The 15,089-nt window shown below is 35.8% G+C and overlaps 1 protein-coding gene across 2 annotated transcripts in view; it reads left to right on the top strand.

Annotated features, from left to right (window-relative positions):
* Rdx (BTB/POZ and MATH domain-containing protein rdx) overlaps positions 1-15,089 on the top strand; it is an 82,548-nt gene that overhangs the window by 22,190 nt on the left and 45,269 nt on the right. For both annotated transcript variants that reach the window (XM_072886757.1, XM_072886756.1), the window contains exon 3: positions 13,674-13,729. The gene's annotated coding sequence lies outside the window, so the exon portion shown is untranslated. The remainder of the gene's footprint in view (positions 1-13,673; positions 13,730-15,089) is intronic.

The following is a 15,089-nucleotide window of genomic DNA, read 5'->3' as shown; positions in this document are numbered from 1 at the left end:
TATCGATCCATTATAAACGATTATAAACCTAACCGATGATCATTGACATTTAAATGAAGAGAATATTTGCCTATCGAAGATAAATGAAATTGCGAGTGACGTTAATGCCGGTTAAAAGAGCCTCTCTCTAGCGTGTAAGAACATTTTTTTTTCTCCCTCTCTTTCTCTCTCTCCACGATGGGCAAGGCGTACAAACGGTTTCACTTTTAGGTCACCTTCGCGTAAGTATACTCGGATTTCACCACTTCGGCCGACAGCTTCGGGTCCTTTCGCTCTTTCGAAACTTTTGATATTTCTCGGTCGCTGTATGCGCACGGGATTAGTCTTCGTTGTCCTTTGATACTCTCGTCTTAGCTTTAGAAGATTTATTTGAGTTAGTAAGTAACGGGGGTCACCATCTGTTCTTTCTATGGAAAGCGATAATTTTCGAAGGGACGAGAGGTGACGAAATAATTGCACGTATAAATAATACACTCGCCTTCGTCGAACGAAGAATTCATTTTTCAGCCCGGCCCTGAGTACATTTACAAACATGCAACCGAAAGTCCTACATGTGCCCGTCGCTTTCCCAGAGATATCTCGTTTAACCTCGGTGCTTCATTACGAAACTAGTTGTTAACGTAATAGTAACCGAGCATCGCCAACCAAAGTCGAAATCGAAGTCGAGGAGCCATTAATAAGCGTTTCAACAACTGTAACCTTCCATTAAAAGACAGTAATACCTTGTCTTTAATACCTTAAGATCCTTCAGATCTATGAAGAACTCATTTATATCTAACGTACAAATATCCTACAGAAACTTACATAAGTACATAATTTATCTTTAATAAAACATTTATCTATCTTTAATACTTAAATGTATTAAAAACAAAACAAAATGTTTTATAAAAATTATAACAAGCGTAATATTGGAGACGTGTTGTCTCTCTTCGTTCTCGGGAAGCCCAGAAGGGCTGGCATATTTTTAGATTACATACTTATGACCGTGAACGATTAACTTTAAGAACTCTTGCGATGCTCTAGCCAACACGCGTGCAACACAAAAGGCTCGTTGTGACGAGACGGGACTTGGTCTCGGTCCACTTATCGCGGCTCCGAGTCGCAAGTACGTTCTACTTGCAATTCGGAGCGCCGCATAAGAGTACGTACATACCGGCCTGCACCCTACGCGAACGAAAACCGGTACTTTCAATCCATTGCAATATATCTGATCGCGATAATCGTCAGCTAATGAAGCGGTTTTTTTTGATTTTTTTTTTTTTTTAAACATTATGAAACATTACAAACTACGTTACGTCGCAACCTCGTAATACAATACAGAGATAATTGGAAATAATATTACGATAATGAATATTAACGACATATTTATTGAAGATGGGAAATTTATCTTTGGGCATAGAGTGTGTGTAGTAAGTTGCGACAAAAGCGAGCCTCTCTGCGAAGAAGAGCGCCTCTAATCGTTTTCTCACACAGGAATAATTACCCACGTGCACGACTGGCCTATTTAATTCAATGAAGCGAGCCATTGACGGACCTATTCAATCACGCGACAACGACGAGGTCACGTTAACACAACAGACAGAGGCCGTGCAAGTTACACACAAACGCAGACCCGAAGAGTAAAGTATCCACCCACACGAGGTGGACATATATATATAATGGAAATCGCGAACTGGAGCCAACAACGATTGATGTTTGGCCGATTTTTATGTTAAATCGTTCGAGAGTTTGTTACAATCGTAAATTCAATGCGACAGAAGCTCTGATATCGACGTGATTTCTCTTCCTTTATATTAAATGATCAATTTTTCGAGATAAAAGAGAAGAAGTTTTGTTTAGTTATATATATATAATCCTGTTTTCTTTTTCTTTTTAAAATACATGCTAGAAGAATTATTTTTATATCTAGATTTAAGAATATCTTACTGACTATCTTAAATTTTTTTCATAAAAAAAAAAAAAAAAAACAATATTTTTGTAAAATTTAGATTTTTATAAATATTGATTCAATTGATATTTTCTTTCATGTATTTTTAACGTATTCAATCGAAGTCTCGTCGGTACTCTTTAACAGTAGTAAATTCAATTTAACAATTGATTTCTTCCATTTATTCACAATTCACGAACGTAAATATTTTATAAACTAGAAATTAATCCTTTTATTGTTTTATTTTATCTTTTTATAGACAATTTTTAATACTTTTGAAAAAAGAAATTAAACACATAAAAAAACTTTAGTTCTTTATTAACTAAAAATGTGAATAAAAAATATATTATATTTAAAAATAATTTTTAAAAATCTGTTTTTTTAGTTTAAAAAATACGTTTTTTTTTTTTTATTTAAAAATAAACGAGTTTTTACACCTCTTTAAATCATTATTACTTTAATAGTGGGTTTTTTCAAGTCTTTTCTTTGCTTTTTCCGTCATATGATTAATCGTGCGCAAAGTATCGACGTTAGGCGCGAGATCGTTAAAGATTACGATGACGCATAGTAACGCCTTAGTATTACGTACCCGTTGAATTAGACACGTCGCGCCGCGCGTCTCTCTCTCTCTTTCTCTCTCTCTCTCAGTTCGTTCAACAATATTATAACTTCCCCACACGGGAGAGAAGGCGTGTGTCTGTGATCTAGGCTAACCGCGCCGGTCGTGTCGTAAGTGGGAGCATAACCCTCTCGTATCTCCGGTACCATCGTCGTCTCGGGTGTCGCACCGCAAACACACGCCCGATTTATTTACACATACGTGCACAAACACCAACGCATCGAGACATAGAGAATCCGTGAAGATAAATTCGCGAAAGACGCCCGTTTGTACTGTATAAAAAAGCGCGTGAAACAAAGCTCTGATTAGTGAGAATTCAGTACCTCGAAAGGATTACCTGTTGCACGAGTATAATACGATTATAAATATTTCGCCAATTGAATGTTTCTTTGTTGAAGAAAAAAATAATTCGAGAGAGAAAGAGATATTACCTTGTTTCATATATGTCTTACATGCTTTCTTTTCAAGTTTGTGAAATCTGTCAGATTCATATTTTATTTGACAATTTTTTTTTTTATATTTGATCTCGAATAAACATATTATTTAATTCGCGAATTTTTCGCTCACGTTTTTGTCGAATGCTCCGTGTAAATTGTCGAGGCGAATTCGCGAGATCTCTCAGAGACCTCGTCGTGCAACCTACCTACCTACATAAACACGATGCTCCGCTTTGCTTTCCGTTCTCCTTACGAACACCGTATCGCACCTTCTTGGACTGACGGAGGAGGAAGAGGAGAAGGAGGAGGAGGAAGATGAGACTCGCGCATAAAGCTTTACTACTCGCAACCCAATTTTGGTACCGCGCGGTAGTGTTTTCTACGCGTATCGACGTGATCGTAGGTCAAGGTTGATGTATCGGAGATCGCGCAAACTCTCATTTATTTAACGTCAAAACCGTCGAATTTTTTCGGCCGAGCACGAACTAAAATAATGGATTATAAACGCGAGTAATAAATTTAAATTTCAAACGGCAATTTATCTCTGAAATTATTATTTTTCGATAATCAGACCTTGGGACTTTTAGATCTCTCGACATTTATCTATGTTAAATAGATTATTTATGCTCTTTTTATATTTTATTTAATTATATTTATTTAGTAAAATATATCCTTTCTCATTCCATATCTTTTGGAAATATTGAACTGTTTTTTTACGACAGCTGTGTATATTTGCGTCGAAAATCTGACGTCGCAATCGTGCAACGCGAGAGAAACGGTACGCTCCAGAAGATCTCGCGTTACTTTCGCGTGTTTACACGCGGGTCTCGAGTGGGTGCTCTTAAGAGGGAAGTATCCGCGCGCGGACATGTCTCATACACACAAATATACCGTGGCGTAAACAAATTATTATCCACCTTGCGGTATTTCATGGCGCCTCACCTCACCGTTGGGCGCCGATCTCTCACGATTTATGAATCGATATTTTACCTTATAATGCGGCAAATATACGCGGGTGACACGTATTCAATTAACGACGTAATGAAACGTTCTCAATTAATCGCGGACGACAATATTGACCGCGGATTGCACGCATCCGATAATCATTGTGATTAATGCGAATTTCATCCCGTGTTCGTGGGGGTTTCCCTCTCTCCTCCCCGCGATTAATGGACCGAGGATCGGCGCAGCCTATTTCTTTCTCTTTTTACGCCCACCTCTTCCTCTTCCCTCTCCTTTCAGCCGCCTCCCTTCTCGCGAGAGAAGAGAGAATGCGACCACGCGGAAATCACGCGCCGTTCGTTACGCATGTTCGATCGACCGATGGTTGTACATGTGTGGGCGCAATTTCAATACCCCCGTATATATACGTATATATATATATGTACATAGCTGCGCACAATGCACCCATAACGAAGTCGTTTCGCTTCTCGTTATTTCCGAAATTTTAGCCTGCCAGTGCGAAAAACAGCCCAAGAACGTCGTTTACACGCTGTTGATCGCATAGCGGTTCTTAATTATGTTGTTTTGCGAGTTTTAGTTTTCTCTCGCTTTTTAGTTTCTGCTCTTGATTATTAAACGTAACATGCAAGTGATTTATAAATTCTATATAGCGATATATATATATATATATATATATATATATATATATATATATATATACACATATATATGTATATTTTTTTTTCTAGAATTAATTCCTGCGTTTCTACGAATTTATATTTTTTATAAATTTTCTTCTCTCTTTACATCATGTTAGTATATTTTTTATCACGTTTATTTGATTTCGCAACAACATGCACGGAAAAAATTTTACAGTACAAATTATATGAAAAATACATTTCCTTTTACAATATTTAATGTAAAGCTGGAATATAATAATATTAAGATATTGATTATTATAAATATCTACTTATTTTATAATATTTTATAATTATTTGTTTGTATAATAAATATTGAATAATTACAATCCAAAGTCCTTTGTAAAATATAATTTTATTGAATAATATTAATAATGTTATTGAATAAATCGCACGCATGATTTCTTTTATATAATAGTTTGTTCCACGATTACAAAAAAAAAAAACAATTATAATATTATAATTTTTACTCTAACGTCCCCGTGTGTTCGTACTTTATATACGTAAAACGTTCAAAGGTCAAAACGGTCAAAGTTCAATCCTCGCACATAACACTCTGTTACGTAATATAACGTAATGTACCGTTCTTATCATTGTTGTTCTTGTTATTCCAAGACGAGCTGCGATTTTAAAACATTTATCTTTATTAACAGCAGACAAATTAACGCGAACAAAATTTGCACGTATTTGTATTTTTAATTACAGACTCTTTAATATTCCGATTCCGATGAATCGACACCGATGATCGGCTTTGAAAGCTGATATTCTTGGAAATTGCTAGTTTCTTTTTTTACCAAATCGAGATTCGCGTACATTACGCGTTCGTACATTGCATTTTGCATGTCGACTGGCATGCGTTTTCGTCTACGATAAGTCGAGCTCGCGCTCGCTGGGCGCGCTTGGTCCTCGAGCGGCGGATAATATTGCGGCACGGGGAGTGAAAGCGACACGGTGAACCCGCTTACGAGGTTACCCATGTACTTTTACTCCGAACCGAGCTGTATTATAGTGGCTACTTACCCGGCAGTCCCTGGCATAGTTATCACCAGAAATATCGCCGCGTTGGAAAGCCGTTCGCGCTACCCATTCGCTGCTCTCGAGCGAACTTCTATCTTCTCCGCTTCACGCGAAACTCCTAAATATATGTATATTATAATTTTTTTCCCCTGCACGTGAAATCGGACTGTCGAGAACGTTAGGAAACTCGTTCAGTCCGGCGATCGTGTGGGCGACTTGTTTCTGACCTCGATAAAAACGTTCAGCTACCTGAGATAATCCTCTCAGGTGCTTTGTCTAGTTTGTGAAGATAAAAGAGAAAATATCAGAGTTTCGCGAAAATACACGAGTTGTATTTTAACATATTTATAAGTTGCCTCTATAATTTCGTTTTTGTCGAAACATCCTCCTTTTTTTTTTTTTTTTTTTTTGTCAATTTTATCTCTTTATTTTATTGACGCTTTTAAAAGCTTTGGGATTAAAATCGGAATTTTTGATCGCTTATGAGCTTATGAGGGATTAATGTGGCAAATCGCCAATATTGTCTACACCGTAAACGCGCGCGATGAAAAAGTTATATTGCCGGCCAAGAGTTAATACGAAATGCAACGTTGGTTGCCATGTGGATCGTACGTTGAATACGATGTTACTTAAATTAAATTACTCGAGGGCTTTAAACGTTGGCGGGGTCAAATTTTAAAGCCCCCCCGTTGTGTATGCGCGTTCGCGTTCCCGCATGGTTGGCTTCGGAATCGATTTTCATTATCGTTTTATCCGAGGCCTGGGAAGAGAAGAAGCTTTCTCTCCTGGACAAAGCGGACGCCATATGCCACCCCGGACAATGAAACGAGTGGAAACGAGAGTCTCGTCGTAGGGAGGGCGCGTGTGTGTAGGGCCCCTCGGTTTCTCGGCCCTTCCGAGACGTATCTCGATTCTTTCGGATGCCCAACGATAGGGAACCCTTCGAACCCTCTGGGTTTTCGCCCTCGCTGCTCGTTCTGTCCCGTCAACACGAGGGCGAAGAAACGAACGAACCCCATCTCGTTTCTTCCCACTTCGAGGGACGATTTTTCGTATGCGCGTAGAATCTTTTTTAACCGCTTTATTATGAAAAATTAAACGACTTAATCTCTTTTTATTTTAATAATACGGAAAAATGTCGTACTTGCAGAATAATAGAATATTTCCTAGCCGCTCGTTCTTTGATATAAATGAATATTTGCATTATTAAAAACCCTTTTATTTTAGTAATATCGAAAAATTTAGCAATCTCGGAGCAATCGGAGTTATAAATTTTTTGAATTTTTTTACTAGAATATTACGAACATTGTTACAGTGAGAGACATGTCGCGCGTTGCACGATTATCTTGCCTAAAAGGACACTAATGTATTTTGAAATATAACGGAACTCACTATCTCTCTGTACAGCGTTTGTGCGATATAACGTGAAGTAAAGTGGAGTAAAATAATAAAAAAAAAAAAAAAAAAAAAAAAAAAAATAATTTCTACGAGATTTTTGATATTTTTAAACTTTTTATATATGCGAAAAATTATAGGATTAATCACAGTCATTCCGAGTCCCACCGAGTGCATCAAGGGGTTAATCGCGCTTCGGAGACCGCGAACGGAGCGCGATGCAATCAGCGAGAATTAATGCGCCCAAGTCGCTGATATCGCATCTCGCCGAACTCCGGCAGAAGTTTCCGCGGTAATCGCCTTCGCGCCCGCTCCACTTTCGTGGAAAAGCCGTGAAACGAGTTATCGCGAAGGCGGTTTGGATGTTCCGGGAGTTCCTCGTCGGCGGTTTTGGAACCGCGCTCGCGCACAGCTGTGCCTCTCTCTCTCTCTCTCCCTCGCTCGTCGACCGCCCTTCATTGTCCCTTCTACCTCACAATCCGAAACGGATCTATATATATAATGCGTCGTTTTCGTGACAAGGACGAGGGAGTGAGTCTCCTCTCGTCCTTGTTCTATCCACCGACACTATCACCATCATCATCATCAGCATCCGCTACTGTACATGTACCACCTACAGAGAGGCAGACGAGCGAGGGGATCCTAAATGCGGCCTAAGCGAGTCGAGGATAAATACGATCAGGGATTCCGGACTGTGTCGTAGCTTTTATACAACGGATGATTCTTTCCGAAATGGAAAAGGGAAACCGAAGACGAGACGTATTGTGATCGACGTCTCTTGTCAGTTCTTTGAATTACTCGCGTGGGAATAATGTATACATTCAGCATGGACTAAAAATATCCGGCGCTTTTTTTTTATCCGCGTATTAATGGCAGAAAGAAATATCTAAATTAAGATAAATATCAAAATAAAAATAATTTCGTGTAAATAATATTTGACTTTTAGTGGAAGATAAATAAAATAAAGATTGACTCTTAGGAAAAAATCTAAAAATATACGAAAACGTGCGGGCGTATTTATACAATATAATCTCAAGTGCATACACACACACACACGCACACACACACGCACACACACACACACACACACACACACACACACACACACACACACGCACACACACACGCACACACACACACACACACATATATATATACACACAGTTATATAATCATATCAACAGACAATTGCTTTCACGATTTGAACAAAATTAAAGAAATAATATTTACCAATCGGGAATTTATTAGCATATTAACATATTTACGCGATTACGCATTGGTGCGAGAATTCGGAAGGATTCGAAAACGTATTCTACTATTTGTACACAGCATTATGAATATTAAATAATTATCGCATTTATCCCGATTCGAGCTTCTTTTTTTTTTTTTTTTTTTTTTTTTTTTAACAAATCAGTTTCTCTTATATATATTTACTTTTTATATGGAAATAAAAATTGATATTATTTATATAAAACAATTTATAATATAGAATTACAGTAATTTATTTGTTGCGCCATTATTTTTTTAAAGACTTGCATATTTTGTGTTTCTAAATTATTTATACAAATTTTAGCAAACTCTATTTTATTATTTTCAGTAATTCAAATATTACATTTATATAAGAGCATTTCTCTCACCAACACGTAATCGTGTAAATATGCTGATGGATTTCCAATTCGTAAATATTATTCCTTTAATTTTGTTTAAATATTACATTTATATAAAATTATATAACTCTAATTTAACAATAAAAACATATTTGCCTATATATTCTTTTGTCACGTATACTCGGAAAATACAGCTTCGAGATACCATTTGACACTCATTGTCAATATTTAAAGATTATATATTAAATATATAAAGATATGTACAACGATCTTCGATCCTCAGAGCAAAGCAACAATTAAAGGTCATCGGGCGTTTTCCAGCAAGCGACACGGTGTAATATGAAGTGTTCCAACAATTTTACAACAGTATTACATTACTCGACACAGTAAAAAGTACAAGTGTATAAATCTCTCATTTTCAAACATTGCAATAATATTTACTAGAGAAATATATTTGGGATAAGCTTGATTTTACAAATTTAGATTATTAAAAATCACAATTCCTCTATATTTTTTATTATTGCAATAAAATGATACATTTATACATTTTTGAAAAATGTCTCTTTTTCTTTGTTTTACTGGAAAAAATATATATACGTAAATATTCTCTGAGATCACAACAGCAATATTTGTAATATTAATTATATTAATATTAAACGTGAGAAACTATAATGCATTCTGGCAATACGCTTAGAAATCTTTCTACCGATCCAATAAGAATTTTATGATGTAACACGGTGCAATTTAGCGTTTTCTTAGTTGGAAAACAATCAGGAGAAATATTTTGCGGCGCCATCGCTCCCCCCTTAATTATTAGCCCGTGAACGACAGATTGGGCGGTTTAATATTGATTCAATCGATGCCGATGCAATTCCTGTAATCAAGAGACGATTTATAGCAAACCAGTCCGACTACTCTTACTTGGCCTTACACACATGCTCCTCTTTTAATTCGATGTTAACGACGTGCGTTATTTGGTGTAACGACGTGTAAGATCGATGTAACGCCATACCGGAACGTTCTCCAAACGCGATCATAATCCTACAAAAATTCACTTTCCCAGTATTGTAATTAATATTATGATATAGGTAGAATTCCCCCTTCTTCCTTCTCGGTAAATTCTTTTAGGGGAAAAAATAATAAAGAAAGGCTTTGTCTTGATATAAATATATATATATCATTTATATATGAAAAATATATATTTAAATATATATTTATATAAATATGAAAAATAAAAAATAAAATAAGTGATAAAAGATAAATATATAAGAACAAAGTACGAGGAATGAACAGTATAATATTGTAAAACACTTAAGATAGATAATAACAGATAAATAATAAGATAAAAAAAATAAGTACAGAGTTTGTGAAATTTTTGATATCACGAAAATAAAAAAATAAGTAGTATAAAAAGTAGATAGTATATCTCTCTAATATCTGCATGTGATGTCTCTTTTCTTGGAAATTCGGATTCTTATATACATATATTCCGCGCTTATAGCTGATATTCCGTTATTTTCAGGCATTCTTATCTTGTGTCACAGTCCCAACGTCAAAGTTCCCCAATCGACATTTATCTAATCGATCGTTGATGGCACCTGGCCTAGTGGTACAGTTAGAACGAGTGGGAGTGGATATTAAACATGTGACTGCGAGAGAAGATCGAGGTTGACGATGAGTCCTTCTCTCTCTCTCTCTCTCTCTCTCACACACACACACACACTCTTTTTCTTTTTCTCTCTTTTTTTGTCGCGGACCAATGAACTTTTTTCGTAAGCGAAGAGAATCGTCGAGAGCAGATTATCGATCCGAATGACATCTGTGGAAAATGTGCTCGCAGTAGTAGTCTGTCGGTGACTTATGAGCCTTAAGATTACGTTAATAGTCGAGAAAAAGAAGGAAAGGATGTATTATTGTATCTAGAGTGAGGCTAAAATTGAAAATTTATCGCAAAATTTATAACAAAACTCCTTAAAAAAAGCAAATAATGCCTTATTAAAGAAAGTAAAATGGAAAATATAAATTAGTCGGGATACTTATTTCATTTCAATTATTGTTACGAAGTATGATGCAATCTGATTTAAAGAGATTACTAGCGAAACTTTCAAGATTCTGTTCAATCATCGATCACGACATCAAAATATAATCCCGACTCTAATGATGGCTTATACAACGCTCGCCTTGTAATTCTCAAAAGACTTGTGGGAAATAATATATATATATCGCGGTCTCTCCAATGAACATTATTCACAGTCCTCTCTTAATTACATTAGGACGATACGCTCCCCCCGAGGCTGAACAGAGACTGGCGCTGGAATTGTTTCCACAAAATTGCGACACGACACCGTTTCACCGCTGCTAATTCACCGAGGAGATTTATGGTAGCCGCCGCGCTTTAGCTCCCTCGACTCCCCCGCGTTCCTCTCGGCACCGACCCACTTTTCCCATTATCGTAGCGTAACTATCGTCGGCCGGTATCGCCGATAAAAATCGGCCCGCGTGCGTCTGTCAAAAGGTCGCCGAGAGTGTCGCGTCGCGTCTTCTCCCTGTCGTTTCACAAGAGAACGTCGCATCCCGCATGGATTTGCTTGCATGCGTTCATAAGCCAGTCCTAATTCCTTAATGTACAAAATAATCCTCCAGTATACCTTTATTCGCGTTTTTTTTCAAGCCAACCCTAATACAAAGTTTTAAAAGCTCTCTGCATACATAATTATATAGCTGTTTTCACTTTTAACGTTATAAAAACTCGGTTCGTCAGAAATCCTTGATAAAGAAATGTAGAATCTATTCATTAGATGCGCGATGGGAAAACGGATTCTGGATCACAAATATATATATATAGATGCAAAGCAGAGAGTAACGGGTAAAGAAAGCATATATATCGTGCATTGCTGTTCGAAAAGCTTAGTTCGGAGGAGGATCTCCTCCTTCTCCTCCTTGTGTATGTATAATGGAGGCTCGAAAAACGAGGCGAAGCGAGGTGAAGAGAGCTGACCTACTGTGGCAAGTGGCTCAGGGCCGTCGTTGTCCAAATCGTTCCCCCGATTGTCTCCCCCCCCCCCTCTCCCTATCACCGGGCATTCTCTCTTCGTCCGGCAGTATTCAGGTCTGTCTCTTTCTTTTTCTTTCTCTCTTCTGAACGTAATATTCTCATAGTCACTTTGTCCTTCTCCTTTTCCTCTTTCTCCGTCCAATCTCTCCTGCTCCCTTTCCTTTTACCCCTTTCTATAGCTTTTATACGATCAGGATTTTCACTAACGTTCTCGATCAGCCAAATGGACCGTAACGCCCGGATGATAATGTCCGGAGTCTATCATGACGTCGTTTCGTGTGATAATAGCGTACCGATTTTAGAGCGATTAGAGGAAAACGCCTCTGCATAAGCGCAAGAGTGAAAGCTTTGATAATTGAGAGCGATATAGATCTGAGCCGCGAGAATATCGAGTTAATATATGGCGGTTCCCTTCCTGAGAGAGTGCTTTCTACCTTATTCCAAGTAGAGCCATTGCTCAATGTACAGCATTGCAAATGAGCCTATTATAGCGTAGCTTATTTACTCGTTTTAGCATCCGCTTCTACATTTTATTACTTTGATTGTATGCGCGAGAAAGAACGTGCAAGAAGTAATAAAATATTACGACTATCTTGAATAAGAAATTAATTTTTTCAATATATTCTCTCTATTTTGTAATTTTAGTTAATTGTATTTTTATTTATTTTTTGTGTTTATTTCGACTCTTTTTTAACGGATTACACTAAACTTTTAATCTCATTTTAATGTCCGCTTTCTTAACATGGCCATGTACAATTTAAAGTAATTATTGCGTTGAGGAAGACCTGAATAATCGGGTCGAAACGTCTGCCGTTATATTTATTTGTATTTTTTATTCTTTTTTGTATTTTTTTTTTTTTCATATTTATTTGTTTCTATTTACTTATAATGGTTTGGTTATATTGTCATTATTTATCCATGTTAATGGTTTGTATTACTTCGATAAATTTTATAAGTATTACATTTGATTAAATTACAATTTATCATTAGAAAATTGACGCCAATAGTAACAACCTGTAATTAAGCTCCTTCAAGCCTTTTTGTTGTGTAATTTTTATAAATTTAAGGAGCAATCCATTATATATTATTTATTTTTTAATATAATTGAATTTATATTTTAATTATAATTTTTTAAAATATAATTTAATTGATATTCAAATTTTAACTACATAAAAATTCTACAAACTAAAATTTTGATCCCTTCGAATTATTACATTTTTTTGTTCGCAATACTTATATTTGTTGCTGAAGAAGTGGCATAATATGATTTGTTTGATTTACTTAACACGATAATGTATCGTTAGCGAGGTCTGATTCAATATCCTCGACGGGTTTCGTGACCGGCTCTCTTGCACCTTTTTGCACACGGGTCGACGTAAACGCCCACCCGAAGAGGAAAGTGAATCAGCCGCGGCCGCCGAGTGAAAATCATCTAGTGAAAATGTGAAGGTCGGGTAGAGTGGCGATTTGAAAGTTCTGCTGTAGCTTCCAGCTACAAACCGATTTTCACTCTGCCGTCGTCGTCGTAGCTATCCCCCGTGAAACGTACGGCAAAAGGTCGGATTATTGTGGATTATTATAAGAGCCTAGGCACCGCTTTTATGTGCACGCGTAAGCATAACTGACACGCTTACGAATGTCGCGAATTGCTCCGATAAGTGACACACGTCGATTCTTATATACCAATATATTTTTATGTTGGATTAAAATATATAGAAAAAATTATATGTACCTCCTTATATATTAAAAAAAAAAAAATTGATATTCGATATGTTATATACGATTTGCCCAAATGTCGTACAATATATACTTACATATATATAATATATATATTTTAATTTAAATTTTTTTATTATATACTTATCTGTAAAATTCACAGTTAAATGCGAATTTGCAATGTTTTTTATATCATCAATTTTACATATTACGCAAATAGATTTATGTATTTATATATCTTCTCTGGTTTCTGATTTCAGAGGTCTTTGTTGTGTGCATCATCCTTAAGTGAGAGTGAAGCAAACTATGCTGACGAGTAAGTAGACTCATGTATTAAATAAATTTGTTAATAAATTCTGATTATACTTTTTATATTAAACGATGCGGACTCGATTCTTTAATTAGCATCTATTTTAAATTACTGATCGAAACGGTTCACTTGTACATCTGAAAAGAAGAATTTTCTTAATTAAATATAATCGTAAACGCATCTACACTAATAACTGATAACGTGGTAAAAATTAATATTAATATTATATTAAATTTTGATATTAATGTAAGTGGATTCTAAAGAGTACAGACACAAATTTTATTAAAATTAAAATTATTTAAAATTAAAATTAAGGTTGAAACCTTAGCAAAGAGACTTAAAAGTTTGATCTAATTTTTCTGGAACGTTGTTTACGTCAAGTACAATAACAATTTAAGTGAGACATCTGTCAGCTTATGTCGCCGACGTTTCTTCCGCATAGTTTATCGTAATTCCGCGACGTTATTTCTTGATCAGGAGCTTCATTCTTATGCGGTAAACCTCGGCCGCGAATACTTTATTCACAAGAGAGGTAGAGATAGAAAGAGAGAGAGACGATGAAGAAAAAAAAAGAAGAAGAACAAACGGCAATTTATATCGTTGCACGCGCGAACGACAATATTTCACAGCTATTGTAGATACACTCGAAAGTGACATCATTCGTCCTCGCGCTTACGTAAAGATATCGGTGTTGTGTCCGTCGGTGATCCTTACGTGACTTCTTATTACATACACGTGTATTTAGCACGAGGCACGCATTTAACGCTTCCGTAGTTTAAAGATTAACGGTTGCACGAGCACGATATCATCAATGATAATCGGATTAATAAAAAAAAATATATGTGCATGTAAACATTGCATCAAAAGCGCCGATTGGAATAACATTAAGATTACAACAATTTTTCATTTTATCGTAATAACATAATTGAGCTGTTATTATATTTTAAAATAATTATATTATCAATTTAATTTATACGTGTTGCTGAAGAGATACCGATACTCTCATTTTTATCGATCTCAACGAAACTTTGCTAGAATTTTGATTTGAAGCCATAACACTAATGTATATATTTAATATAAATTAAAATTAGAAAGATGCAAATAACACACAAAAATTTCTACAAAACTAATTTAACGTAGCACTATATGAGATCGACCATAGGCATGACATATAAAAATTTAAAAATTAAAGAGCAATCGTCAACGATGTTGGATTAATAAAAAAAAATTTATATGTATAACTATTACATCGTAAAAACGCCGGAATAGCATTAAGATTACAACAATGTTTCATTTTATCACATAATTAGCCATTATTATACTTTCTAATAATTATATTATTAATTTAATTTATATCGTATTGCTG

The sequence above is a fragment of the Anoplolepis gracilipes genome, chromosome 2 (assembly GCF_047496725.1).
Source record: "Anoplolepis gracilipes chromosome 2, ASM4749672v1, whole genome shotgun sequence".
In the NCBI taxonomy this organism is placed as follows: Eukaryota; Metazoa; Arthropoda; class Insecta; order Hymenoptera; family Formicidae; genus Anoplolepis; species Anoplolepis gracilipes.
The sequence above is the reverse complement of the archived record's forward strand: the minus strand, read 5'-3'. Positions and strand labels throughout refer to the sequence as shown.